The sequence below is a fragment of the Chlorocebus sabaeus genome, chromosome 20 (assembly GCF_047675955.1).
Source record: "Chlorocebus sabaeus isolate Y175 chromosome 20, mChlSab1.0.hap1, whole genome shotgun sequence".
Lineage (NCBI taxonomy): Eukaryota > Metazoa > Chordata > Mammalia > Primates > Cercopithecidae > Chlorocebus > Chlorocebus sabaeus.
The window spans coordinates 67692140-67708445 of NC_132923.1; the positions used below are offsets into that span (position 1 = coordinate 67692140).

A 16306-nucleotide genomic window follows, 5' to 3' on the forward strand; every position below is an offset into this window, starting at 1 on the left:
TACACCTAAGTTTCTCCAAAGCCTCTTTTTGAATCTGATGCTAGCACAATGTTATGGTCTCAGCCCAAGATTCACTCTGGGTTTATGACTAACATAGTCTTCTGACTACAATGCCTCAGATTTTCTTCATATATTTTCTCTTCTTTTAATAGCTCTGCACCTGCTTACCTCTAGGGCCTGTTCTGTGCAACCTGCTTTGGGAGACTTCTGTGAGTCAGGAGAGACTCCCTATCTATGTCTCCAACAAAAGGACACAGAACATCTGAGATATTAATATTTCCAATGCTTGATGAACAAGTGAAGGATAGATGGATGGATGAATAGGTGGATATATGGATGGATGGATGGATGGGTGGATGAATAAATAGATGAATGAGTCAATGATAGGATCCACATGACACAGGGAAGGATGAAGCAAAAGACAAGGTGAGACTATATATGCAATAAGCTGTTACCTAGAATACTATGAACTGACACTTAACCAGCTCTGCCACACAATGATAACTGATAAGGCTAAAAGTGTCCCTGAGCCTCCAAAAAAGTTAAAGTGCCTTCTGAATTCTCAAAGGAAAAATAAAGTGTATTCCTTGTAATTCAGTACTCAGAATATTAGGCTGAACTCAAACGCTCTGAATTGGCAACACATGTAAATATTGGCTTACATAACATCAACGTGATTTTTTTAAATAGTAAAAATTAAAAATGAAAGGAAATTCAAAAATTAATTAGCCCAACAGGCTTATTATATGAACTGTCTATACTCCTTTGTCTATTTACTCTCTAATCACTCATAAACTTGCTTCTAGCAGGTTTGTTCTCACTGTTCCCTCAGACTGCACTTGCCAGGGTCATCAATAAGCTGCATATTACCAGATTCTGGGGTAATCACAGTCCTCATCTTATTCAGCCTACTAGCAACATTGAAACAACTGATAATGTTTTCATTGAACCTACTTTTTCACTTGGTTTCCAAGACAATATTTTCTCTTGGTTTTGCTCGTAATTGATGTTTCTTTTTCTCAGTGTCTTCTGACGGCTTCTCCTGTTCTCTAGACCTGTGCTCCTGCCCTTCATCGTCTGTGCTTTTACTCATTCCCTTGGTGATGCCTTCCACTGCTATGGTTGCAAATCCATTCATATTTAGATGATTCCTGGATTTTAATCTCAAACTTTGAGCTCACCAATTTCCCACACTTATTTATCTTACTACTGACTCAAGATCTTCACTTATAGATGTAGCATCTATATCTATAATCTATGCGTAACTGTCTCTGTATCAATATCTATATTTTATCTATATATTTTAACGTCTAACTCTGATCCTTTGCTTCTTCTCTACCCATGCTAAGTCCACTCTTTGTACAGTTTTCCTCATCTCAGTAAATGAAATTTTAGAGTCATCCCTGATTGTTCTATTTCTCACACATCTCAAATCCAATTCTAAAGCAAAAATGTCATGCTATGAAATAGACCTTCAAAATAAATCTAGAATGATTTTTCCCTGCTTTCTCTGCTACCACCCTAGTCCATGTCACTAGCAGTGCCTAACTGGCCTCCCTGCATTTACAGTTGCCCACGCTCTGCAACAGTGTCCACTCCATAGAAGAGTCAGAGTTTTAAAAAGTGGTCAGATCATGCCACAAATCTACTCAAAATTCCCCAGTTAGATTCCCCTCTCAGTAAAAAGCAAATACCTCACAATGAGCTTCGCGCTCTGCATGACGTGTTCTCTGCCAACTCTCTGACCTTGTCTTTTACCACCTGACCCTCGTTCACTATGCTGCAATCCCACAGTAGCCTTGCTGTTTTGGTGGCTATATTAAGCATGGGTTTGCCTCAGGCTCTTTGACCTCACTGTTCCTTCTGCCTGGAACACTCTTTCCCTAAAAATGTGTATGTGCTCGTTCCTTTATTTCCTTTAGGTCTCTGTTCAAATATCACCTTAGCAGAAATGCCTCTACTGACCATGTTATTTGAAATTTTACCCACCTGCTTCTTTAACCTCTTTATCCTGTTTCATTTTTTGTAACTCTTAGAAGAACTTGACATATATATTTACATGTATCTATTCATTTGTGTGCCTGTCTGTTTTTTTATCTCTTTAAATACAGTTTGAATTCCAGGAGAAAGAGACTCTACCTGTTTCATTTACCACTGCCCTCAGTGGCCTGGAGTGGCCTGAAGAGTCAGTAAAAGAGATGGAATTCTGCCTCCCAGTTTGGTGGTATCCTGCTTGACCGCTAATAGACGGATTTCTAAGCAGATGGGATTATAGGAGTATTGTGCATGTTCATATACAGAGCATAGAATATCAACAGTTCATTTGATTATTATTTGCTGATTATTCACTTCGTGTGAGGCACTGAGGCACAGAATGAATAATGCAGAACACATATTCTCAGACTATGAAAAATTCTCAGGAAATTGTACTGTTGGAGTCCAGGCAAAGAATTCTTTTCCTAGGTCCATGGTGTTTGTGTAATTAAGATGATAATGCTTGAGTAAGTTCTGCAGAATTGAATGGCCAGGCAGAAGTAAGGGCATCCTAAACAATGAGACAACATGTGCCAAACTCTAGAGTCACAAGAGGGCCAGCATGTTTAGGAAATTGCAAGAAATACAGATGACAAAAAGAATGAAAGGAGAGGAGGGAGGCCAAAGAGACAACCAGGGACCACAGGCTGGAAGGCTTGAGAGGTGATTCTACAGCATGTGGATTCTAGTCCTGAAGACTGTTGGGAGACTCTGAGTGAGAGATTTTAAACAAGAGAAGAGAAAGAGGATTTCCATTTGGGAAAGATAATTCTATTTGCCACTACTGAGAAACACTGTTTGGAAAGACACAAGGAAGCCAGTGAGGAGGCAATTGTCATAACATAGGCAACAAGGTAATGGGGGTCTGATATAAGGTGATGATAGTGAAATGTATTCTGTTATGCAAATCCTGTTGGAATTGCAGAATCATAGTAAACATAAACATGTTGCCTCTGTGTCCCTTGGAGGAAACAAGAAGAGCAAATAAGTACCGTCCTTCAAAGTCAGCATCCAGGCTTTCTCTCATTCAGAAAACAGAGGCGCATATATATATAAAAGATTAAAATCTCAATAATCAGCCCTGACAACAGGGTTGGTATCAGTGACAAAACTTAGAAAAGATAAGAAGAGGAGCTTGTAATGGTATAGCTAAGATAAGCATCTAGGTTTTTTGAAAAGGCAGAGATGAACAGAGACAATTCAGACACAAGCTGGCAAGATTAGGGATGGCTGGGTATGGGAAAAGAGGTGAGACTTTTCCAGGGAAACTGGAAGCATGAGACTGAAAATGATACCCTTCCTGGGGCTGGAAGCAGGCCAAGACCCAGTGAGAATGTTCTCACTCTTTGCTCCCCCTGGCTTCTGAAGCCTGCTATCCTTTCATAGAAGGATGATTGTGAACAAAGACTTACAAGGGAGAGGGATAGAGAAGAATTGGCAGAATAATTTTCTGACTACAGAGGCTGAGTTTCCACAGTGTAAGACCCATTGACAAGTGGCTATTTTTTTCATAATAAAGACCAGATATTTGATGCCTTAGTTCTAAAGCCCAGTGATACATGGGAGAGCACAGAGAGAAATGTGGAGAACATCATTGAAATTAGAAGATAAAGAATTTGAAGGTTCAATGTTCTAAATCACTCATCCTCCCTATTTCTTTTTTCCCATTTGTAAAGTACAAAAGGTGGTGATGATAAGCCCTACCTTATCAGTCATCAGTGTGGGAAAATTGAGAAAGAGGTCGGCCCCACATGTTGTCTCACAACTGCAATCACAGTGCTTTGGGAAGCCAAGGCTGGAGGATAGCTTGAGGCCAGAAGTTTGAGACCAGCCTGGGCAACATAGACACTATTGCTACAACATTTGTTTTTTTAATTAGCCAGATGCACTTACAGTCCCAGCTATTCGGGAGGCTGAGTTGGGAGGATCTCTTCAGCCTAGGAGACTGAAATTATAGTGAGCTATGATCATGCCACTGTCCTCCAGCCTGAGTGACAGAGGTAGACCCTATCTCAAAAAAAAAAAAGAGAGAGAGAGAAAGAGAGAAGTTAAAAACTCATATTGTCAAATAATATTATTAAATATTATTTAATATTTAATAAATTTATTTAAATTTATTTAAATAAATATTATTAAATGCGAGTAAATTATTAAATAATCTCCTCTCAAGATTTTCCTAAATGATAAATAAGCTATTCAGGGTGTTGAAATGTAAAGGCTAACCTTAAAAGATATAGTTGCATTTTTCTTTTGTTGCTCATTTTCCCCCATGAAATGCTTAATTGTAATTGTAAATGTACAATTGTAATTGTAAATTGTACAATTCTTAATTGTAAATGTTTAAACGTGCATACATGCAATGAGGATCTGGCTTCCAGGATACGTTATTGTTCTATCTTTTCTTGTCCTTCTTTTCTCAGCTACTTTTAGGCCATTTGTTCAAAGTGTTATTGCTAGTTAGGTGCCATCTACATGGTATTTTGTAGCTTCCATGATGACAGACGCACAAAATGAACAATGAATAACTGTAAAGAAAATGTGCATGAGCCTTAAATGTTATTATTCTCACAATCTCCAACTATAGGATCTTCAATATTGACTGTGACAAATGCATACCAGTGATTGTTCAGCCAGGACTTAGATGCTCAAAAACAGACTAATGTCACACCCCAGGGTCTAGGAGCCTGACTCCTAGTTTAGTGCTTTTAAATTCAAGAGTTTTTCTACCTTTGCATGCACCAAACACTTTCTGCTCTTGCTTCCTTGACAAATGTGCTATTTCAAAAAGATGTAAAATCCTGGGAAAAGTAATTGGAAGGATGTGCGCCCCTAATGTCATGGGCAAACACCAAAGCTAGGTTGTCAGAGAATCACTCATCCTCTAGTCAGACCATTGGCTTTCCAGGTCCAGCTTATACTAAACAGAACAGTGGAATACTGATCAGAGAAAAGGAGAAGACTGTATTCTGGCCAGTGGGAAGGACAGTGCAGAGCCTTGACAGGAGTAAATGTAGGCTTGTTCTGGGAAATTAAAGTAATGTAATATGTTTGAAGCTTAGACTTGGAGAAAAGGTGTGAGGAGCTAGTGGAGAGAGATGGGACAAAAATGTAAAATAGGCGTGAGACTGTGAAAGGTTTCCAGTCAGTTTTAAAGGTAGTAAAGGATTGTCTTAATTATTCGTTGAGGGTGAGCAATGCTTTGACCTTAATGCATAGAGATGCTTTGGCCTTACAACACATTTGTTCAGGTCTTAAATGGCAACTTTCTCTAGGATTTGTCATTGGTGTTCCCCTATAACTTAATGGTTAGGGACACTTGCAAAAAAGAAGTACTGTAGATTAAAGGAGAACAATCTACTCTCTGGAGTCATATTGCCTGAATCCATATGTCTGTTAGATATGCAACTGTGAGCAGATATTTAATTTCTTAAGACTCAGCATCTTCATCTGTAAAACTGAAGAAAACAATAGTGCTTATTTTGTATAGTCATTGTGGGGATTAAAAGAGTGTTTAGCCCAGGGCCTAGAATGTATCTGGAAAAGCAAACACATTTCCTTATATTATTACGGTTGTTATATTTATAAGGGACTTTCATAGTTTCTCCTGTATGTAATGCAAACTTATTAAACATCTACAATGGGCAAGCACTACAAAAAGAAGAGAGTTCCCAGCTATAGAAATTGAAGAGCACCTATGCAGTACAAGCCTTTGGTTTGGCCAGAGCTCAGTGCCCTGTGGACACAGCACTCCATCCACAGATCTCAGCAGGCATCTGAAATTCTCATTTTCCTTCCACAATCAGTTGTCAGGACCTGCCTGAGAAGAAAAATTAAGCTTTGGTTCATGGTGACATGACAGTCTAAGGTGGAGGCTGTGTTTAAGTGGGGTCAGATGTTCTTTAGCTCAGTTCCCATTGAGATCATCTTTAGATTATGGATGGCACTGTGCTTCTCCTAAACAGTGATCTGAGATTGATCACAAACCTTCATTGTGCCTTTTGAAAGTGTGTGTTCATAGTCAAAAATTTTCCCAATAGCCAAAATATTAATAATTTTTTGATGGACCCAAATATGCCATGTAGCAATAGTTTTTTAAAATCAGGTTTAACATATCAGTGGCACATTTGAGAGATTTTCTATTTTTCTACTTAGCTGTCAAGTTGATATAGCTAACATTTACTTTATGCCAGGTTCTATATTAAATGCTTTCCATGCATTACCTCATTTCATCTTCACAGCAACTTTTTTGTTCTTCCCATTGTATTGATGCTACAACTGAGGTTTCATGGCCTGTAGGAGGTAGACTTTAAATTACAACAAAGATCTGGTCTATACAAAGCTTAAAATTAGTAACCGCTGTGCTAGAGTACTTACTGTGAAAATAAAGAATTGTTTCCTTTTGGGATTAAAATTCAGATTCTTAAGATCCCCTTTGGCATTCCTCTCTTTGGGGTCAAACGCATGTGTAAAACATATTATACTTTATATGCACATATAAATCTCCATTTGCTGTCTTTTATGAATGGAAACAGCACCACTGGAGATAATGCAAAATACAGGTAGGGTTTTAAAGACCCATATGTGATGAGCAATCTGTGCACATAGAAGTGCTCATTTATATGAATTACTAGTAGTGTCTAGTGTTTATAGGTAACCAATTCACATACCAATTCACTCCATGTGCTCCTTAAAAACCTTATTCACTTTATGGCTTTCAATGATTTCTTACAAATTCACATATAGTTTTTAGGAACTTATGTACAGTAATATCAACAACAGCAACAATAATAACAGAGTACTACTAACAGTGCCACTAATACCATTTATTGAAGTAATATATGCTTAGGCAGTACCTAAGAACTTCATATGTGTCATAAGGTAGTAAAAATTATCCCCATTTTACAGGTAAGAAAACTAAGATTCAAAGAGGTTAAGCAATATATACTAGGCCATATAGAGTAAAAGATGAAGTCAGATTTCAAATACAAAAAAAACTCAATCCAAAACCACTGCATATTATTTGTACTATACTCAATCAGAAATAATTTTTCTTGTTGTTCAATACCACTTCTGATTGTTACTTAATCATATCTACTTCACTCTTCAACATTCTGGAAATAATTGGAAGTATTACTCTCTCCAGCCTCCCCTCGTCTGTTAGCCTCCCCTCCTCTACTGAGAGTTGGCATTTCCTAGGGGGTTTTTGTGGCTAGAGATACAGAAGACTTTGGGTGAGGGGTACAAATGGGGGTATGCTTGCTGAAATCACATTGTATACCACAGCAGATCCAAAATTGAACACCAACATTCATTAATCAAAACAGTCAGGCTCAAAACGTTGTGAGTGTTAAAAAAGCTGAGAGGGCCAGAAAAAGGTTTGGTAACTATTATATTGTATATATGTTGTTGTGGGAAGTCAGGGACCCTGAATGGAGGGACTGGCTGAAGCCACGGCAGAAGAACATAAATTGTGAAGATTTCATGGACATTTATTAGTTCCCCAAATTAATACTTTTATAATTTCTTATGCCTGTCTTTACTGTAATCTCTGAACATAAATTCTGAAGATTTCATGGACACTTATCACTTCCCCAGTCAATACCCTTATGATTTCCTATGCCTGTCTTTACTATCTCTTAATCCCATCATATTCTTTGTAAACTAAGGAGGATAAATGTTGCCTCAGGACCCTGTGATGATTGCATCAACTACACAGAGTGTTTGTAGGGCACGTGTGTTTGAACAATATGAAATCTGGGCATCTTGAAAAAAGAAGAGGATAACAGCAATGTTCAGGGAACACCAGAGAAAAGACTCTGGCTGCCAGTGAGCCGGACGGAACAGAGTCATATTTCTCCTCTTTCAAAAGCAAATAGGAGAAATATCGCTGAATTCTTTTTCTCAGCAAGGAACATCCCTGAGAAAGAGAATGCACCCTGAGGTAGCTTTATAGACGGCCCCCTTAAGGCGTGCTGTCTTTTATGGTCGAAGTTGAAAGGATGAAATAAGCCCTGGTCTCCTGTTGCACTCCCAGGCTTATTAGGACGAGGAAAATTCCCACCTAATAAATTGTGGTCAGACAGGTTGTCTGCTCTCAAACCCTGTTTCCTGATAAGATGTTATCAATGACAATGTGTGCCCGAAAATTCATTAGCAATTTTAATTTTGCCCCATCCTGTGGTCCTGTGATCTTGCCCTGCCTCCACTTGCTTTGTGATATTTTATTACCTTGTGAAGTATGTGATCTCTGTGACCCACACCCTATTTGTGCACTCCCTCCGCTTTTGAAAATCACTAATAAAAATTTGCTGGTTTTATGGCTTGGGCAACATCATGGATCCTGACAACATGTGATGTCTCCCCTGGGCACCCAGCTTTAAATTTCTCTCTCGTACTCTTTCCGTTTATTTCTCAAACTGGCTGAGACATCTAGGAAATAGAAAAGAACCCATGTAACTATCGGGAGTGGGATCTCCCGATAATATATATTGTATATAACTCTGTTATTTAATTTATGAACTTGCAGACAATATGGATGTGTGTGTGTTTCAATTCATAATCCAGGAGTAGTTGTTAACTTAGGAATTCATAGGTGTCTTCAGAGGCAGTTATGAGTCAGCCATATTTATCACCAATTAATAGAAAAGGCTTTGCTAATTAATGTAAATATTAAAATAGGTTCCCAATGGTGATGAATTAGTAGTATTCAAGATCCCTGCATTGCTCAAGATATTTGAAGGCACCCCTTTCCCTAGTATGAAGAAAATGTTCAGTGAGATATTTGCCCATCACTCCCCAGGACAATACTGAGGGCTGGATTCTGAAATGGATCTGCATCCAGCTATGACAAATGAGTATTCTCTTTTCCTAATGATGCCTATAAGGCTAGCTGTATCTTGTTTCTATGTTGTTGCATGTTCTGTATCAACCTCTTTGGTATGTTATGTTCATAGCACCTAAAGGACAGAGAATTGGTACATCTCTGAATGTATGAAACAGGCTATTGAGCTGTTATTGTGGAACTGCATTTAAAATAAATATCATTTCTTTTTTTCCCTCTTGGGTTTTTTTAATACTTTAAGTTCTGGAATACATGTGCAGAACATGCATGTTTGTTACATAGGTATACATGTGCCATGGTGGTTTGCTGCACCCATCAACCTGTCATCTACATTAGGTATTTCTCCTAATGCTAATTCCTCCCCTAGCTCTCCACCCCACAACAGGCCCCAGTGAGTGATGTTCCCCTCTCTGTGTCCATGTGTTCTCACTGTTCAACTCCAAGGATTTAGAACCAGAAATATCATTTGACTCAGCAATCCCATTACTGGGTAGATACCCAAAGGATTATAAATCATTCCACTATAAAGACACATGCACATGTATGTTTGTTGCAGTACTATTCAAAATAGCAAAGACTTGGAACCAACCCAAATGCCCATCAAAGATAAATTGGATAAAGAAGATGTGGCACATATATATCAGAGAATACTATGCAGCCATAAAAAAGGATGAGTTCATGTCCTTTGCAGGGACATGGATGAAGTTGGAAACCATCATTGTCAGCAAACTAACACAGGGAGAGAAAACCAAATACCACATGTTCTCACTCTAAAATATTGTTTCTAAGAAATATCTCTAAGTATGGCTGAATTTGGTGACACTTGCTGTTATGATAATCTGATATCCAAGTACTCATGTTGAAAGAAAGTAGCTAACCCTCATTTCCATCTAATTTTAGGTGCTACCAAAATCTACTACAAATAACCTAATAATTATACCCAGACATCTTGGCATAGGCCAGTTCTCAACAACAGTAAAATTCTGAGCCTGGAATATGAGAGCTGTGGAAATGAGAGCAGAAAAGAAGCATTGAAAATAAATAAAATCTGGTCAGGGGAAATTTGACAGAACAGGTACTGAAGTCTGTTTCTTGCATTTACAAATTGAGTCCACTTTGGCATAAGATACCAGCAGACATCTAAGATGCAAGAGCTGAAGTGGAAGTTGACACCTTCCTTATACCCAAGATCTCTTTATTAATGATTTTCTCTTCCCAAAATAATTATTAAAAAAATGAACAATCAGTAGCCATTCTACCTACTGTAAGACAAATACTTGGATATGTCAAAGAATTCAACTGTTTATGTCCATCTTGTCCTACCATTCAAGTGACCAATACTTTGCTCTAGTATCTCCCCAACTCAGCCTCACTTCATCTCCATAAGTAAGTACTGAGTGCCTAGTTGTGTTACATGTGTAACAGATTTTCCTGATGAAAGTTCTCAATAAAATTGATGTGACTGTATAAATTGTTCAGGCCAAATGACCATCTAAAACAAGTTCCATGTGGAAGTTGGTGCTATATTCAATCCTCATGTTGCTTTTCCAGTTTCCTAAGTAATAGGCAACATTTTGGGTTCAGGTATCTGTTTCTCTTTCCATTATTGCCACCAAAGTTTACAAAATTTCTAGGGAAAATCAAAGTCTATGTGTCAACTCTCACTAATTAATGTAGGGTAATACATGATCGCAGCTTTCTTAAGGAGCGACAGAAATGCGTCATCGCAGAGCAGCGTAGTCTTTTTCAGGACTTTTTCCTTCTTTCTTTCATAAAGCAAAACTAAAGTTAGTGAACAACCAAATAGAAAACAAAAGTGAACACACACACACACACACACACACACACACACACACACACAGCAAACCAAAGAATCTCCTTCTTAATGGACTCTCTAGGATGCTTGAGTCTTTTTATCAGTTGAGAGAGAGTCAGAAACTGCTCAGCTTCCTAGCCCTTTAATTCACTATTCAGTAGTCATGAGTCAGACTGAATAAAATACTCCTCTTCTCCAGTATGTCTAGAAAAGAAGCAGTAGAGCACATAAAAGCGTTGACATGTTCTAAAGAGAGGTGGCTTTCTGTTATGATTCCACCCTGTTTGGACTTACACTTACCTTGCATTTAGCCCAGAAAGGTCAATATTTGGAAGAGAACAAGATTATTTATGAAACCACAGGAACACACATTTCATTTGGATGTGCTAACTGTGCTTTCCGCACTTTTTTTTGCAGTGTCTCCATAGGAAGCCAATATAAATGCTACCTATTATTTTTGTGACTTGAGTTCTTAATTTGCATCTGTTTTCTATTGGATAACTCCAGGAAATTGAGATCACAAAGTTTAAAAAGGAGAATACCTGTTTAATGTTCCATGGCAGTCAGATTTTGTGCTTGATGCTTGCTCACAGCAAAAGTCTCCCAGGCAAGAGGCAAAATGAGCAATTTAACCAATCACTGACTGCTTGAGTCCATTGTGGGAATGGAAAATAAGGCCATTGCATTAATGGGGGAAAATAAAGTCTCATCTTGAGCACTGCATTGTTTAAAGAGAGACTTACTTTAATGTCTGTCATATAAAATGGATATTTTAAAGCAATACACAAAAATTCAGAAAAGTAGTCTATTTCAAAGTTATAAACATACAGAAATCCAGCATTAAGGGCGCTAAAATAGCATGTCTATATTTTTCTTTGTTGGGTCTAATAAAGACTAATCAAAAACTTTAAAATTCAATGCTTTGTGCAAGTTTTATAGATATTGTTGACTCCTTTAGTCTCGGAAACTAGACCTTACTAAATGTCTCCTAAGTGTCAGGGACTTTGTATACTTTTTCTGTTTTAATATTTACAATAAATTACCTTGTAAGATAGCTGCTCCTTTTTTTTTTCTTTTCTTTCTGATGAAGGTTTGATACTATATTTGTCTGTTGATGTATCGGTTAGCTGTTGTTGTGTAACAAACAACCACAAATCTCAGTGATATGCAACAAAAAGTTGACAGCTTATGCATATGGAATTAGCTCTCCTGTTCTTAGCTGGACTTTCTCACAGGTCTGGAGATTTCCTGGTTGTCAGCTGGGATGACTGGAGCAATTTGACTCTGTTCTACTCGTCTCTCAAACTGTCACAGGTTGCTCCAGACACAATCTTCTCACTGTAATAGCAAAGTTGTAAGAGAGTAGAAATGCGCAGTTGCTTTTGCAAGCCTCTGTTAGCTCATTTCTATCAACACCTCATTGGACACAACAATGCATATAGAAAATATACTCTGCCACTTACAAAAAGAAGTTTCAAGTTTCCACAACAAAGGGTGAAGAACTGGGCCCAATAAAGCATCCCATATACCACAGATGATAATCTTGTCTATTTATTTCACCAAATTATTGTCCAATTTCTGTTAATTAAACTTACAACTTATCAGCAATACTTGCTACCTTCCTATATAACGTAGAAAACTAGAAACCAAACCAGACACTCAACAGCCTTTGTATACATCAGGTAAGTGTTCCAAAACCTTCTAAACTCATTTACTATTTTTATTCATAATGAAGATGGTGGTCATAGCAGTCATCATGACTAACATTTATTGTATTTCAGACACTGACTAAACACTTAGAAATCTTACAGTGATTCTGAGTGGGTATTATCCCAGTTTTACAAATGAGGAAACATACCAAGGTACAGAGTGATAAGGAAAATGAGATGCAGAGAGATTAAGAGATCAGTCCGAATTTGTCTTGCTGGTAAGTATTGAACCTTGAATTTAAAACCAGATCCATCAGATGATAACACCTGGGCTCTCAACTGTCAGTCATTCCATAAGTCAAACCATCCAAATTGTAATAGAATTTCACGTCATTTCTCCTTGAGGAAATTACCATTGCTTCATGTCTCTTGACTATCAGAAAAATATTACATTACCCTAGTGACATTCAAATTCCAACGTACTCTGGGTACAATATTATTCTCCACTCTTTCCCAACACATTTGTTCTAATGGTGCAAAGTGCTCTGCCATGTCCTCAAGAGGCTTGCTCCTTCCCACTTCCCTATCTCAATTTAGGTCCTCTTCAACAGTGCCCCTCTTCACCCATCTGCCTTCTAGATGTCTGAACCAAAATGTCCACTCCAGTTAATTACACTTTCAGTTTGTAAAAGCATTTAAGAGCTTACAAAGTGCCTTTGCATTTCTACATACATTAGTCAATTCTGACAACAACTGTAAGGACAAATAAAAGTTAAAACAACAGGATTGATATTCCATATTGCAAACAAAGGAAGAGACCACCCCCCTTCTTTTTCTCAGAGCATTTACTTTAGAATACTTGAAATTATAAGTACCTTTCTCCTCTCTTTAAAATGTACATAAATTATTTTGAAAACTAGATAGGCTTTTGTCAACTTAATGACCCAGGAATGTCTTTCTCAAACACCTGAAAACTATCTCTTTGAAATGTAATCATCAAGAGAAATAGAACCCGTATCTCCCAGTTTCCATGAGAGAATAACAGCCTAAATTCCCTGGGCACCTTGCTTCAAATTGTAAAACTAGTTCATCTCAGAAAGTTATGAGAAGTTTGTTTTTGCTATGGCCAAAGCCAATTAACTAACTCAGATGGTCACCTCAATTATTAGGTAAAATTAGGATGAACTATGTGTGACAAATGGTACTGTCAAATCCTCTTATTTGAGAACAAGTTCTTTATCATGTGAACATGTATGTAATAGGTTGTATCTGCGTGGCTATAGAAAACGGTGAGAGTTCTTCCTGTCTTTGTAGCTTCTCGGTGGATTTCTTATGAAGAAAAATCACATTTTGGATTAATGTTCAATTAATAATAAAACTATTTTCTTTCTGTACTACCTTTGTACAGAGGATCTTTGGGTTGAGGGAAGATTTTGTTTTTTATTATTTCCCCAATACACTTTGCAAGGTAAATATTATACTCATTTTTACAGCCTAGGAAACCAAGGCTTAAAGAGATGAACTGATTTGCACATTTAGACAGCTAGCAAGTTGTAAAACTAGTGGGTCTATATGTGCATGAGATCTGGGATCATTTGTCTTGCTGATAATTGTATTCCCAATGTCCCACACAAAATACGGCATATAGTAAAGGAACAGTTAGTATTTTGGGATGCATAAATAAAACCCTGAACCAAACTGCTTCCAATATTATATTTGTTACTAACTTTGTAACAACGCTACATTGCTACAAATTTAGCAACAGTGAGTTGCCCACAACAGCTTGGAAACTGGGGGAAAAGATAATCATCTGACAGTGAATTTGTGGGAATAAAATAAATTCGACCTTTAAATAACATGAGAGTCAAGGGGGCTGACACCCTATGCAGTTGAAAATTCATGTATAACTTTTGACTCCTCAAAAAGTTTAGCTACTTATAGCCTACTGTTGATCAGAAGCTTTATTGACAATGAAAACAATCAATACATATTTTGTACATTATATGTATTATATATTGTATTTTATAATAAAGTAAGCTAGAGTAAAAAAAAATATTAAGAAAATCATAAGAAAAAGAAAAAAAAAATTTAAGAGACAGGTTTTTCACTCTGTTGCCCAGGCTATAGTGCAGTGGTGTAATCACAGTTCACTGCAACTTCAAATTCTTGGGCTCAAGGGATTCTCCTGCCTCTGCCTCCTAAGCAGCTGGGACACAGACACACGTCATCATTTCCAGTTAATTTTTAAAGGTTCTTTTTTGTTTTTGTTGTGTGTGTGTGTGTGTGTGTGTGTGTTTTTTTTTTTTTTTTTTTTAAGAGAGATGCAGTCTCACTATGTTGCCCAGACTGGTGTTGAACTCAAGAGATCCTCCTGACTCAGCCTCCTGAATAGCTGGGATTACGGGTGTGAGTCACTGTGCCCAGTAAAATAAATTTAAGTGAATCATCCTAAAGGTATTCATCCTCATAATTTTCATATTGAGTGGGCTGAGAAAGAGAAGAAAGAGGAGTTGCTTTTGGTGTCTCAGGAGTGGCAGAGGCAGGAGAAAATCTGTGTGTAAGTGAACCTGCACTATTTGCACCTGTGTTGTTCAAGGGCCAACTTGTATAATGTGGATCAGAGTGGAGATGGTAGACAGTACTAGCTGGATTCCCTAGGCTAAGAATTCCTAAGCCTAGCTGGGAAGGTGATCACATACACCTTTAAATACGGGGCTTGCAACTTAGCTCACACCCGACCTGTCATATATTAAAGAGAGCTCACTAAAATGCTAATTAGGCTAAAAGAGGAGGTAAAGAAATAGCCAATCATCTATCGCCTGAGAGCACAACAGGAGGGACAATGATCAGGATATAAACCCAGGCATTGGAGCCAGCAACGGCTACCCTCTTTGGGTCCCCTCCCTTTGTATGGGAGCTCTGTTTTAACTCTCTTAAATCTTGCAACTGCACTCTCTTCTGGGCCATGTTTGTTAAGGCTCGAACTGGGCTTTTGCTGGCTGTCCACCACTGCTGTTTGCTGCCATCATAGACCCACCACTGACTTCCATCCCTCCAGATCTGGCAGGGTGCCTGCTGTGCTCCTGATCCTGTGAGGCGCCCATTGCCACTCTTGATCAGGCTAAAGGCTTGCCATTGTTCCTGCATGGCTAAGTGCCTGGGTTTGTCCTAATCAAGCTGAACACTAGTCACTGGGTTCCACGGTTCTCTTCCATGACCCATGGCTTCTAACAGAGCTATAACACTGACCACATGGCCTAAGATTCCATTCCTTGGAATCCGTGAGGCCAAGAACTCCAGGTCAGAGAACATGAGGCTTGCCACCATCTTGGAAGTGGCCATTTTGGAAGTGGCCAGCGATCATCTTGGGATGATCTGGGAGCAAGGACCCCCAGGTAACAGAGATATTCAGTAACTCTGAGAGAGAATACTTTAGCACCTAGGATTCGATTATAAGTTGACTAAAAATATAAAAAGAGGCCGGGCGCGGTGGCTCACGCCTGTAATCCCAGCACTTTGGGAGGCCGAGACGGGCGGATCACAAGGTCAGGAGATCGAGACCATCCTGGCTAACACGGTGAAACCCCGTCTCTACTAAAAGTACAAAAAACTAGCCGAGCGAGGTGGCGGGCGCCTGTAGTCCCAGCTACTCGGGAGGCTGAGGCAGGAGAATGGCATAAACCCAGGAGGCGGAGCTTGTAGTGAGCCGAGTTGGTGCCACTGCACTCCAGCCTGGGCGACAGAGCAAAGACTCCGTCTCAAAAAAAAAAAAAAAAAAATATATATATATATATATATATATAAAGACATAAAGAAATAGTGCAGTGATGTTTGGGGAATGAGTGTGATCAGTCATGGGATCACTGAAAAAGAAAACTGAAGCAATTTCTGGCAGGATCCATTCCACTGTTAGTTGCATGGGTAAAGACAACTTTAACCAACAGTGTCATTGGTAAGACCATCCCT

At 38.5% G+C, this 16306-nt stretch overlaps 1 long non-coding RNA gene across 1 annotated transcript in view; it reads left to right on the forward strand.

Moving 5' to 3' along the window:
• LOC140709372 (uncharacterized) overlaps positions 1-9944 on the forward strand; it is a 34107-nt gene extending 24163 nt beyond the window's left edge. Inside the window, exon 4 of the long non-coding RNA XR_012089882.1 lies at positions 9776-9944. This is a non-coding gene — a long non-coding RNA (uncharacterized lncRNA). The remainder of the gene's footprint in view (positions 1-9775) is intronic.
• Positions 9945-16306: the final 6362 nt, after the last annotated feature.